General features: G+C 44.3%; 1 protein-coding gene across 2 annotated transcripts in view; it reads right to left on the bottom strand.

Annotated features, from left to right (window-relative positions):
• NTAQ1 (N-terminal glutamine amidase 1) overlaps positions 1-12,626 on the bottom strand; it is a 252,454-nt gene that overhangs the window by 84,744 nt on the left and 155,084 nt on the right. The window lies entirely within an intron of this gene.

Below are 12,626 nucleotides of genomic sequence, written 5' to 3'. Positions count from 1 at the left end.
TTTCTCTCCCAACAATTTGAAATTTCGGTTGGAGATAAACAAAATATTGGAAATTTTAGGAGCTGAGTCTTATTAAAAGCAACCCTTGGGGGCTTCCCTGGTGGCGCAGTGGTTGAGGGTCCGCCTGCCGATGCAGGGGACGCGGGTTCGTGCCCCGGTCCGGAAGGTCCCACATGCCGCGGAGCGGCTGGGCCCGTGAGCCGTGGCCGCTGAACCTGCGCGTCTGGAGCCTGTGCTCCGCGGCGGGAGAGGCCACAACAGTGAGAGGCCCGCATTATCGCAAAGAAAAAAAAAAAAAAAAAAAGCAACCCTTGGTGTGCATTAGAATCACATGGAGAAACTGTGTCAAATGTAAAGTTCTGGGCTACAACCCTTCCCCTAAAGTTCTGATCCAGTCAGACTGGGTAGAGCTTAGGGATATTTTAAGCAAACATTGTAAGCAAGCATCCCAGGTGCTTCTGATATCATGGACTAAAACCATGATTTGGATACACAATCTAGAGAAACAACACACACACATCCACTTAGATTTTCCCTCCCCTTGTGTTGCCAGACTGGCCTTGACTTGAGCCCCTGACAATCCAGTGTTAGCTATTTGTAGCCTAAAAACTGGTGGATCTCAAGGTGAAGAAAAGCCCACATCAATTAAAAAACTCAGTAGAGGAATGGTGGTGCTTGAATCCTCATGAACCCACAGTTCTCTCTAAATTGAAGACTTAATCATCTCCCTAATTTTAGAATCCTGAAATATCTAGGATTGCGAGATTAAAGACCTCTTTAAACTGCAATGTGAAATGTGTTCTGGTCCTTGCTATATTTTTTTCTCCAAAAGGCAAATCTCATCAGCCACCTTGGGGATTCTTCTGGATTATATCACAGACAACAGGATTCTCTCAGTAAGACAAGCTGGCTGTGACTGCCAATGTCTGCAGACGGAATTTCAAAGGGCTGGTCAGTATGTGTGAACTCTAGTGAGGCGACTGCTTCGGGGGGAAGATTTCCTTTGAGGAGTTCAGATAGGAAAGCTGATTTACATGCACTGGACTCCCACAGACCTGCTCTAGTTAGACATGAATCGGGTCAAGGTCTGTGCGTTCTTTCCTGCTTGAAGGTTTATTGGGAACAAGAAAAAGAGAGAAAAAAAAAATCTCTGTAAGTTAAGTTGGTGGACTCTTCGCTTTTTCCCACAGCCAGTCCAAAGAGGCAAACACTATATAAATGAGTATTTGATAGGACTCAGAGTGACAAGCCTGGAGTTTTCAAATATGGGGTCAATGCTAGCAAACTTGGAAAGCGGGTGACATTTACTTCAGCAAACTTCTCCCAACTCTGTGCTTCATAAGACCTCTCCTTGCTTTACCCTCTGTCTTCATACTGCCCTTCTGTTCCTCAGTCTTCCCCACACTAAGGTTCCCCACCGAGAAGTAGCTTCTTTAGGAAGTAACTTAAGCTCCAGAAGTGTTTTCCTCCTCTTTCTTCCATCTGCCCAGCCCTCCATCAAAACACACCCTTCCCAATATCCATGTCCTCTGGACCCTCCTCACACCTCATCATGATTCATCCTTCTGGCAGCACTAAGTAGGGGAGAATTTTTATTATTATCCTTCACGTTTCAGCTTTGCAATTTATAGGAAACTGGAAGAAGCAATCCCTTGGGGTAACTAGTAGTTAAAACTTCAGGCTCATAGCAGTGAGATGACAGGGTTTAAAGCAATGCATGGCTAAAGAACATATGATATGCGCGTGCACACGCGTGCGCGCACACACACACACACTGGAATACTACTCAGTCATTAAAAAGAACGAAATTTTGCCATTTGCAGCAACATGGATAGACTTGGAGGGCGTTATGCTAAGTGAAATAAATCAAACAGAGAAAGACAAATACTGTATGATATCACTTATCTGTGGAATCTAAAAAAGACAACTAGTGAATATGACAAAAAAGAAGCAGACCCACAGATACAGAGAACAGACCAGTAGTTACAAGTGGGGAAAGGGGAGGGGGAAGGGGCAAGATAGGGGTAGGGGAATAAAAGGTACAAACTACTAGGTATAAAATAAGCTACAAGGATACATTGTACAACACTGGGAAGAGGACCAATATTTTATAATAACTATAAATGGGGTATAACTTTTAAAACTGTAAATCATTATATTATATCTAGTATATAAATACTTACATAATATTTTACAGCAACTATATTATCATTTTTTAAAATGTTTATAGCAGCTTTATTCATAGTCGCCTAAAACTACAAATAACCCAAATGTTCATCAACAGAATGGATAAAGCACAATATACATATATCATGAAGTTCTAGCCACATTAAGGAAGAAACAAACAACTGCTCCAGGCTACAATGTCAGTGAATCTCAGACATAATGAGCAGTGTATATGTCAATTCTTTCAAAAAAGCACTGAAGGAGAAAAAAAAGCAATGCATGGCTCCTTCTTTGTACCAGGCAAACTTAGAGGCTCAGGGGAGTTGTAGGGTCCTGGGCACTGAGGAAAGAAGAGTTCATTCTTAAATGAGGGTTTAACTGAATACATTTGGATATTTGGAATGAAAATGACCTCTCCTGTAACTTAGAATCTATTTATTCTTCCCTGTGCAAATTAACAAAGCTTATTTTTAAAATCTGGAAAATAAAACCAACTCAAAAATTAAATTAAAGAAAAAATGGAAATCTGAAACTCACCCTCCCAAGGTTCTACTGGCTGACTCTGTGGCACATTTTTGTGGGCAGTTTACATTCAAGGCACGTCACTGCCCTTGGCCCTGGCTCAGCATGGAGAAGGGGGCACTGATCAGTCTGTCTGACCAAAGCTAATTTCCCAGCTTGTCTACCTTGGATCCCAAGATTTCCAACATAACTCTATTTTCACATGAAAAAAAATCCAAACTAGAAATCAGAAGACCTGTCTTGTAACCCAGGTTCTGCTGCTAAATATGGGGTCTTGAACTTAAGAGAAAAATGAAGAGTACAAACCTGGGAAATTCTCTTCACCCTAAAAAATCTAGGATTCCAAGATTGAAGGTCTTTGTTTAAAATACACATTAATTCCCTGAAAAGAGTGACACATTAATCATCTACTACCCACTGCCCCTAAGCTCGAACGAACTTCCTAGCTTAGCTTATTCATCTTCTTCTCACAGGTCCTAAAGGAAGCCACAGAAGATGAGCAATTTAAATAGGATGATGAGAAGGGAAAGTTCTAGAATATGGAGGCTTCTCAAGGGAGGAAAGGAATGTGGTGGGAGATCCTGCTGGAGCAGGGGAAAGCATAAGGCTCTGGACCCCCACTGTGGAGGCACCGAAAGGAAAGGGAGGCCACGGACAAGGCACAGAAAAACGAATTTTTTCCATTTCACATTTTTTCCCTTGGCTGGGGCTAAAGAAAAACTGCAAAAAGTCCATCATAGGGAGAGTTTTTTAGACCCTTGTGGATGCTTATTAAATGGTAAATAACTCTAGAAATAATGATCCCCAGGAATGCTAGTCCCATCACTGCCCTGACCCAAGTCAAAATAAGTGCTTTCTCTCCTTTTTGAGAAATGAGACTCAGCTGATGTGAGGTCAGCAGGGGTTAGGAGGGGGAGAAAAGAAGAAAATAATCAGCAGTTGCCTTTATCAAGCATCCACTCTGCACTAGGCGCCGTGCTAGGGTCTCTCGCTGGACGTGACAAATCTGCCAAGACGAGATTTATCATTCCCATTCTACACACGGGGGCCACGGAGGCTCAGAAGAGGTCCCCTTGCCCAACATCACCCAGCTGTGATGGGCACAGCCAGGATTTAAACCCACACCTAGGTGACACCAAAACCTCTACTCTTTCTACAATGACCACGGACAATGAGTTTTAGCAACTGAGTTTTAACTTTCCACTTAAGTGATAAGCAAAGTAGTACTAATGATTAACATCCAGTGAGGGCCCATTATTTGCCAACCGCTGTGCTAAATGCCATCATTTATCATGACATTTAATCCTCACTCTGACCCGATAAAACAGGGAATATTTGCCCATTTCACTGCTGCGGAAGCCGAGGTTAAGCAATTTGCCCAAGGACACATGATTAGATAGCAAAGATTGAAGCCAGACAATTGGACACCAAAGACCATAATCTTAACCACTGCACAGAGCAAACTTATCTTAGTCCAATCCCCCCATAAATAAAAACGTGTTACTGCTCAGTGTATTAAGAGGGATGAAGATAGAGGGAATTTTAACTATGATCCAGGCTGTTGACAGATCCAGAAATCGCTCTTTGACAGCAGCTTGGAGTGACTGAGGGGTGGATGTTTTCAGAGTGACAGCCCTGCCCCCAAAGCTATTCAGGCCCCAAACAAAACCTTCTCTGTGTCCCTGATGTTCTTAAAGAACACAGGCCAATTTCAACAATCCCGGACAAATGGCTGCCGCCGTACCACAGCCTGCAGAACAGCACCCTGACCCTCTCCTGGAAAATGGTTCTGGCATCTTTGCAAAGATGGGAAACCGGAGTGAGGAGGAGACAGGGAGGAGAGGTAAAGTGTGGAGAAAGCAAAACAAAAACCAGTGTCCACGTACGTAAAAGGCAGAGGGAAGCTGAGCTAATGAAAGAACATATTTCCACAAATGGAACCAAAACATGTCTCACAAACTCTCGGCCTTACAAAGGATTAGCTGCTAAAGGACATGACCGTGGGTACCACTCTCTGTTTACAAGCTTCTCCTCCATGCTGCATGGAGATGTGACTTTCTGTGTCCTCGCTGAAGGGCTAATTATCTCCTTACCTGAGCTGCCTAAACCCAACAACTCCCGGAGTCTCTAGGACAGGAGTCAAGGAGCAAGGCCTGGAGGGGCACTGGCTGTTGACACACGTTCACTGTCAGCTGAGATACGTGTGTCTTCAAGAGTTTTCCCACCACAAACAACTAGCCTGTATGCTTCAGAAAAGTCGGTGTCATGAAAGACAAAAAAAAAAAAAAAAAAAAAGCTGAGGAACTGTTCCAGATTAGAGGAGATTAAAGAGGCTTGATGACTAAATGCAATGAATGACCCTCCACTGCCTTTTGGACTGGGGGTGGATATTGCCATAAAGGATATAATTGGGACAACTGGCAAAATTTGAATATGGAGTTAGCTAACAGTGTTTTACCCTAAGTTAAATCTGAACTTGACGGTTATACTGCAAAATGCAAATAGACAATGGCCAGACCATATCTTAAAAAAACTTTGACCCACGACCTGTAGCCACCTGCCCAGGAAACCAACCCCTTACCTACAATAAACAGCCCAGGTACCCGGCCTGCTATAAGTCAGATTTGCAGGAAGTCAGATTGCTCTCTCTAGTGACAATGCGAGAAGCTAAACAATAGTTCTGTGACAACTGGCCCCAAATGGCCAGGACTTGATTAATAACTGACAACTTCCCTAAATTTTGTTCCTGTTTCCAACTTAGGACCAACCAGAGAAAGTCAATCATGCACCCCTTACCAATCATGTGGATCCCGCGCTTCTAGTTAGCCTGCCTCCAGCATCCCCACGCCAACAGCCTCCAATCAGTGCATACCTTAAGCTTTCCCTTTTCTCCGCTATAAAGCTTTCTCAACTCCTCTGCCTTTCTTTGCATCTCTTTCAAAATTCAAGGGATGGTGGCCGACTCCCTTGCTATAGCAAGCTCAGAATAAATAACCTTTGCTTTTTTCACTTGGTGGGTCTTTGTTTATTTCCACAGTTTTGCGGTTATGTGAGAGACTGTCCTTATTCACGGGAAATATAGGCTGAAGTGTTTAGAAGTAAAGGGTTTTCTGAACCTCAGTGGTTCAGAAATATATATATACATCGGGAGACAGAGAGGGAGAGATAAAGCAAATGTGGTTACAAGTTAACAATTAATGAATCTGGGCGAATGGTGAGGAAGTTTTTTGTACTCGTCTTGCAACTCTTTTGTAAGTTTGAAATTATCTCCAAATGAAACGTTTTTTTAAAGTGTCCCCCCCAAAAAATAAAATAAAAAAATAAAGTGTCCCCAGCTGACTGCTTACATCCTGACCAGACAGACCACACCTATTCAGCTAAGATCTCAGATGATGGACTCGTGTCTTGTCTGTGTCACTTTATCCACCTGCTCCCCTTGCAGAACCACAAAGGCAGAATCCAGGGCTCTCTTGACCCTGACCCCTGAAGAGCGATCACACATTCCCCACACTCACACTTTCCTAACCCTCTTTGGCAGTGATCTTTTCGGATCCCTGGCCGCGTAGAGAATCAGAGTGATCTTGAAGTCCCTTCTCCCTTCTTCCCTGGGCCAAGGGGCACAGAAGGGGCACAGGATGCTCCTCTCATCATCAGCCCTCACATGTACCCTGGGCCTCGTGATGCAAAGGGCTTGTGAACTGAAGATTGCAAGGATGTTTGGAGATTGGCCATCAGTTTCTTAAGGCTAAGCTGAGTTCTTGGAACTGGCAGGACTTAACTATTACATTCCAAAGCTGCTGTATATGACTGTTCCCTAATCTTGCCTCCTTCCTTTTCTTTCTTGCAAATTATTGGGGCTCCCTCTTCTTTATTAAGACTCTCTTATCCCTTCACCCAATGGTTCCTAACCTTGGCTACACAATGGATTCATCTAAGGAGCTTTAAAAAGTACTGATGCCGGGTCCCATGTCCAGGAGACTCTTATTCAATTGTTCCAAGGTGCAGCCTGGGATTGGGGAGTTTTGTTGTGTTTGTTTTGATTTTTAAGTTCCCTGGAAGATTCTAACGTTGCAGCCAAAATTGAGAACCACTGTCTAAGGCATTGTCAAGTACATCTACAAAGCTCTTCTCTCCCAGGTTTCCCATGTTTCTAATTACTCTGGGGAGATTTCCGATCATTTGCTCAAACCTCAACAAAGCTCCCACGTAGGGGGAATTTCCCTGAAGTGCTTAGAATTCACTTCACAAGAGTGATTTATTTGAAAATCTTTCCCCAGCAATGAATTAAAGGAAGATGAGACACGCGAAAACCTGCTCCAGTTAATAACAATCGAAGGTAACCATCCTCACTTCCTATAAATAAACTCACCCAGCCTGTATTTACAGGGCAAAAACCCCAGCGGCATCACAGCACACAGCACACCTCCCCTTGTGACTGCACAAGGTCTACAAGGCAGAAAACAACAGACCATCCATCCAGATGTAGATATAAGATACCGAGAATACATCGGGCAGAGCGATGATGAAACTGCACCAGATTTACAGCAACAGGTGGTGGCCCGTCCTAGCAGGCGTGTACGTGGTCATCCAACCTCTCAGTCACGGGAAAGAGAGAACAAGAAGGTCCTGCACCAAGCAGTCTGTTGAAAGGTCTGTGGCTTGGATTCCAAACAGGGGGGCCCGGAAGAGGCTGGGAAGGCATGCCCTTGTGCAGTTTTCAGTCCAGATATTCACACTTGTGAAGGGGGCTTCTCAAAATGGCTTGTCTCTCTCTCCTCTCCTGCTTGGCCCAATGAAATGAATTTTTGCGGGTAGGGCCCAGGCACTGGTATTTTTAAAGGCTCCCCAGAGAGTCTAAGGTGCTGCCACGACTTTGAGGGTCACCTCCACGTCGAATGCTCTCGCCTCGCCAGTCAGGGAGGACCCCGAGCCCCCGGGCCCCTGCTCCGGGCTCTGGAGCCACATCCCTTCTCTACCGCCACCCCCTTAAGCACTGCCTTCTCTTCCCACACCCCTGCTCCTGTTACACACACACGCGCCCATGAACACTCACACTAACACATACTCTCACACACGAACCCACAGAGTGAAACGCCCAGCAATTCTGTGTGTTATTACAGTTTCTTGCATGTGAGTTGCTTCCCTAATTATGCTGTGAGTTTCTGGAAGCAGCTATCTCGTCTCACCCTGGGATTCCGCTAGATGGGTCTCAATAACGTGTAAGTGCTGAATGGCTGAAGGGTCCGTTGATCCATTCAGCCAGAACTATCGGAAGACAATTCACCTCACTGAGCCCAAGACTTGGCATCGTGAAGCTCAGTCAGACAGCTACTGAATATTCCATACCATGGCCTGGATTTGAGTTTTGGCTCCAACACTTAGGAACTCTGTGACCTTGAGCAACGGCCTCAGCTTCTGTAGCAACCAAATGAAGATAATATTACTACCCACCTCATAGCGTTGTTAGATGATACCACACGCAAAGCACTTTGCAACTACATAGTGTCTGGCAGATAGAAAACACTCAGTGAATGTTTCAGTGAATGATTTCAATAGCCACATCTACGGACCAAAGTTTGCTCTAAAATGATCCTCAAAGCCCAACCTGAACTGTGTAATATCTTCTCTAAGCAGTGACAACGGTTAGCAAAAGTGGTCTCCAGATGGTACAGTGCCCATCACCCTACTGACGTGCCAATGTCCTGTCTGGGTGACCGTGCAGCTCCTGTTCAGACTGTTCTCAGTTTAAAAGAGCCACCCAGAAAGTGTCAATCCATGCCTCGTCTCTTTCATTCTTCCCCTATAATGGAGTACAGAGCACATGGCAGAATTGTTGAGATCAATCCTGGAAATCGGACCAGTCTCAGAGATGCCCACCAGCCGTGGGGAGCGGGGCTGTGGGAGAGGATCTGAAGCACGAATGACGTCAGAATCACTTGCTGCATAGACAAGGGGTGGGCTCCACTGCCAGAAACTCTGATTCCACAGGTCTGGACTCTGTGATTCTTGCAAACAACAGTCCAGGTGATTCTGGGGCAGGTCGTTCAGACCATTCCTGAAGAAAGGTTGATCTTTTACGGTTATCAAGACAGAAATCACTAAGGGGGTCGGGAAGGAATGTGGCTTCTGATGTCAGACATATTCATTATAAGTTTGAATCAGTTACCTAATCTGTGAGTCTTAGTTTCCTCATTTGTAAAATAAGAGTAATAATACCCATCTCACAGGATTATTATGAGGATCAAATGCCTGGCATTCCAACATGGGAATTTATAGGATGGGAAGAGGAAGCCAGTCCAGCAAACAGACAAAAATATCAGCCAGAATCCAGGTGAAGGATGTGTCTTGAACAGAGAGGGAACAGCTGTGTCAAAAGCTGCTCAGAGATCAAGATGAAGACCAAGGATTTTGGCAACATGGAGGCAGCTGGTGACCTTGAAGAGAGTGTTTTAAGATCAAATATACTCTTAAAATATTGGAGCAGTTTCAAGTCAGAAAAAGTGGAAAAAATCTGCATTACTAGCAAATTGTAGACTCACGTAACCCAGCAATTCTATTTCTCGTACCTACCATGCAGGAACTCTAGCACACACGCACCATAAAACACACAAGAAAGCTCCTAGGTACGAGGAGGACGCGGAACTCGCGTCTCCTCACAACTAGGGCACCTACCACGCCCCTGAGGGGCGGCTGAGGGAGGGCACGGGATCCCACGCCGGAAAGGGGAAATTGGGGAACCGCTGGGAGGGCAGAGGATCAAAAGGGAGCGTGGCCAGGTCTCCCCTGCCCACATGGGCCCCCGGGAGCCTGCTGAGATCCCGGCCTGATCCTCTGCCCAACGAGGTGCCCTCCAGCCGTGCGGGTCCTGAGGGAGTGGGAGGGAGGGAAGGGGGAGCAAAGGTAAAGGCCGGACCTCCGCGACGGCACCCCTGAGGGGTGGCTGGGGGAGGGGAGGAGTTTCTACACCCAGCGGGATCCACCCACGGTTAGGGGTCCAGCGGAGACGGGGGAGACCCTGGGGGAGACGGTGGGGGAGGGGCGCGAAGGAACGGAAGGGAACCCAGCACTTTCCCTGTTCACTTAGGCACCGGGGAGCCTGTTGGGCTGGCGGGCCTAATCCTCTGCCCTCGGAGCCCCCCTCCTGCCGCACAGAGCCCAAGCCCCGCCGCTACATCCCCACCCAGGGCCCACCTCTACACTCGGAGACCCTCCGAGGCACCCCTCAACGTGCTGGGCCTAAACCCCGCCCACACACCCTCACTCAGGGCCCTACCTCCAAACTCCGGAACTCCACACTCCAGGACTTCCTTTCCACGTGGGCCACTCCCCTTCAGCGCAGGTCCTAGGCAGAGGCCTTGCCCCACGTTTGAACGTCACACCCCCAGACATCTAGGTCCCGCCCCTGCCTAAGTTCCACCCCCGCCTAAACCCCGCCCCCATAGCTGACTTTTTTTTTTTCCTTTTTTCTTCCTCTTTTAGTTTGGGGTTCTGTTTACCTTGTTGGTTCATTGTTGTTGATGCTTTTATATTTTTATTTTTCCTAATAAATCATTTATTTTTCTAATTTTATTTTATTCTTTATACTTTGTTATTGTTTTCTCCTTTTGGCTTGTTCCCCACCCCCCCTTTTTTTTTCTTTTATTCTGTTGTGGTTTTATTTTACCTTGTTGCAGTTGTTTCAATCATAATTTTATTCTTCCTAATATATTTTTTAGCTTTTATTTTTTATTCTTTGATATCTTACTGCTCCTTTTTTCCTTTCTTTTTTTTTTTTTTTACATGCCACGAACCTTGCAAGATCTTGGTTCCCAGGCTGGCGATTGGGCCCGAGCTCCTGTGGTGGGACCTCTGAGTCCAAAACCCTGGACTAACAGAGAATCTCAGACCCCAGGGAATATTAATTGGAGTGAGGTCTCCCAGAGGTCCTCATCTAAGCACCAAGACCCTGCTCTATCCAACTGCCTGCAAACTCCAGTGCTGGACGTCTCAGGCCAAACAACCAGTAAGACAGAAATACAGCACCACCCATCAAAAAGAGAGAGAGAAAAAAAGAAACGACAAAAAGTTATGCTACAGACGAAGGAGCAAGGTAAAAACCTAAAACCAAATAAATGAAGATGAAATAGGCAAGCTACCTGAAAAAGAATTCAGAGTAATGATAGTAAACGTGATCCAAAATCTCAGAAACAGAATGGAGAAAATACCAGAAACATTTAACAAGGATCTAGAAGAACTAAAGAGCAAACAAACAGTGATGAACAACACAATTACTGAAATTAAAAATACAAGGAATCAATAGCAGAATAACTAAGGCAGAAGGACGGATAAGTGAACTGGAAGATAAAATGGTGGAAATAGCTGCCAGAGAGCAGTATAAAGAAAAAAGAATGAAGAGAATTGAGGACAGTCTCAGAGACTCTGGGACAACATTAAACACACCAGCATTTGAATTATAGGGGTCCCAGAAGAAGAAGAGAAAAAGAAAGGGACTGAGAAAATATTTGAAGAGATTATAGTCGAAAACTTCCCTAACATGGGAAAGGAAATAATCAAGTCCAGGAAGCACAGAGAGTCCCATACAGGATAAACCCAAAGAGAAACATGCCAAGACACATATTAATGGAACAATCAAAAACCAACGAAAAAATATTAAAAGCACCAAGGGAAAAGCAACAAATAACATACAAGGGAATCCCCATAAGGTTAACAGCTGATTTTTCAGCTGAAACTCTGCAAGCTGGAAGGGAGTAGCAGGACATATTTAAAGTGATGAAAGGGAAAAACCTCCAACCAAGGTTACTCTACCCAGCAAGGATCTCACTCAGATTCGATGGAGAAATTAAAACCTTTACAGATAAGCAAAAGTTAAGAGAATTCAGCACCACCAAACCAGCTTTACAACAAATGCTAAAGGAACTTCTCTAGGCAGGAAATGCAAGAGAAGGAAAAGACCTACAAGAACAAACCCAAAACAATTAAGAAAATGGGAATAGGAACATACATATCGATAATTACCTTAAATGTAAATGGATTAAATGCTCCAACCAAAAGACATTGACTGGCTGAATGGATATGAAAACAAGACCCATACATATGCTGTCTACAAGAGACCCATTTCACACCAAGCGACACATACAGACTGAAAGTGAGGGAATGGAAAAAGATATTCCATGCAAATGGAAATCAAAAGAAAGCTGGACTAGCAATCCTCATATCAGAAAAAAGAGACTTTAAAACAAAGACTGTTACAAGAGACAAAGAAGGACACTACATAATGACCAAGGGATCAATCCAAGAAAAAGATATAACAATTGTAAATATTTATGCACCGAACAAAGGAGCACCACAATACATAAGGCAAATGCTACCAGCCATGAAAGGGGAAATTGACAGTAACACAATCATAGTAGGGGACTTTAACACCCCACTTTCACCAATGGACAGATCATCCAAAATGAAAATAAATAAGGAAACACAAGCTTTAAATGATACATTAAACAAAATAGACTTAATTGACATTTATGGGACATTCCATCCTAAAACAACAGAATACACTTTCTTCTCAAGTGCTCATGGAACATTCTCCAGGATAGACCATATTTTGGGTCACAAATCAAGCCTTGGTAAATTTAAGAAAATTGAAATCGTATCAAGTATCTTTTCTGACCACAACGCTATGAGACTAAATATCAATTACAGGAAAAAAAGCTGTAAAAAATACAAACACATGGAGGCTAAACAATACACTACTAAATAACCAAGAGATCACTGAAGAAATCAAGGAGGAAATCAAAAAATACCTAGAAACAAATGAAAATGAGAACACAACAACCCAAAACCTATGGGATGCAGCAAAAGCAGTTCTAAGAGGGAACTTTATAGCAATACAATCCTACCTCAAGAAACAAGAAAAATCTCAAATAAACAACCTAACCTTA

The sequence above is a fragment of the Lagenorhynchus albirostris genome, chromosome 17 (genome assembly GCF_949774975.1).
Source record: "Lagenorhynchus albirostris chromosome 17, mLagAlb1.1, whole genome shotgun sequence".
Taxonomy (NCBI): Eukaryota; Metazoa; Chordata; class Mammalia; order Artiodactyla; family Delphinidae; genus Lagenorhynchus; species Lagenorhynchus albirostris.
Note: the sequence above shows the minus strand (reverse complement) of the source record. Positions and strands in the feature narration are given on the sequence as shown.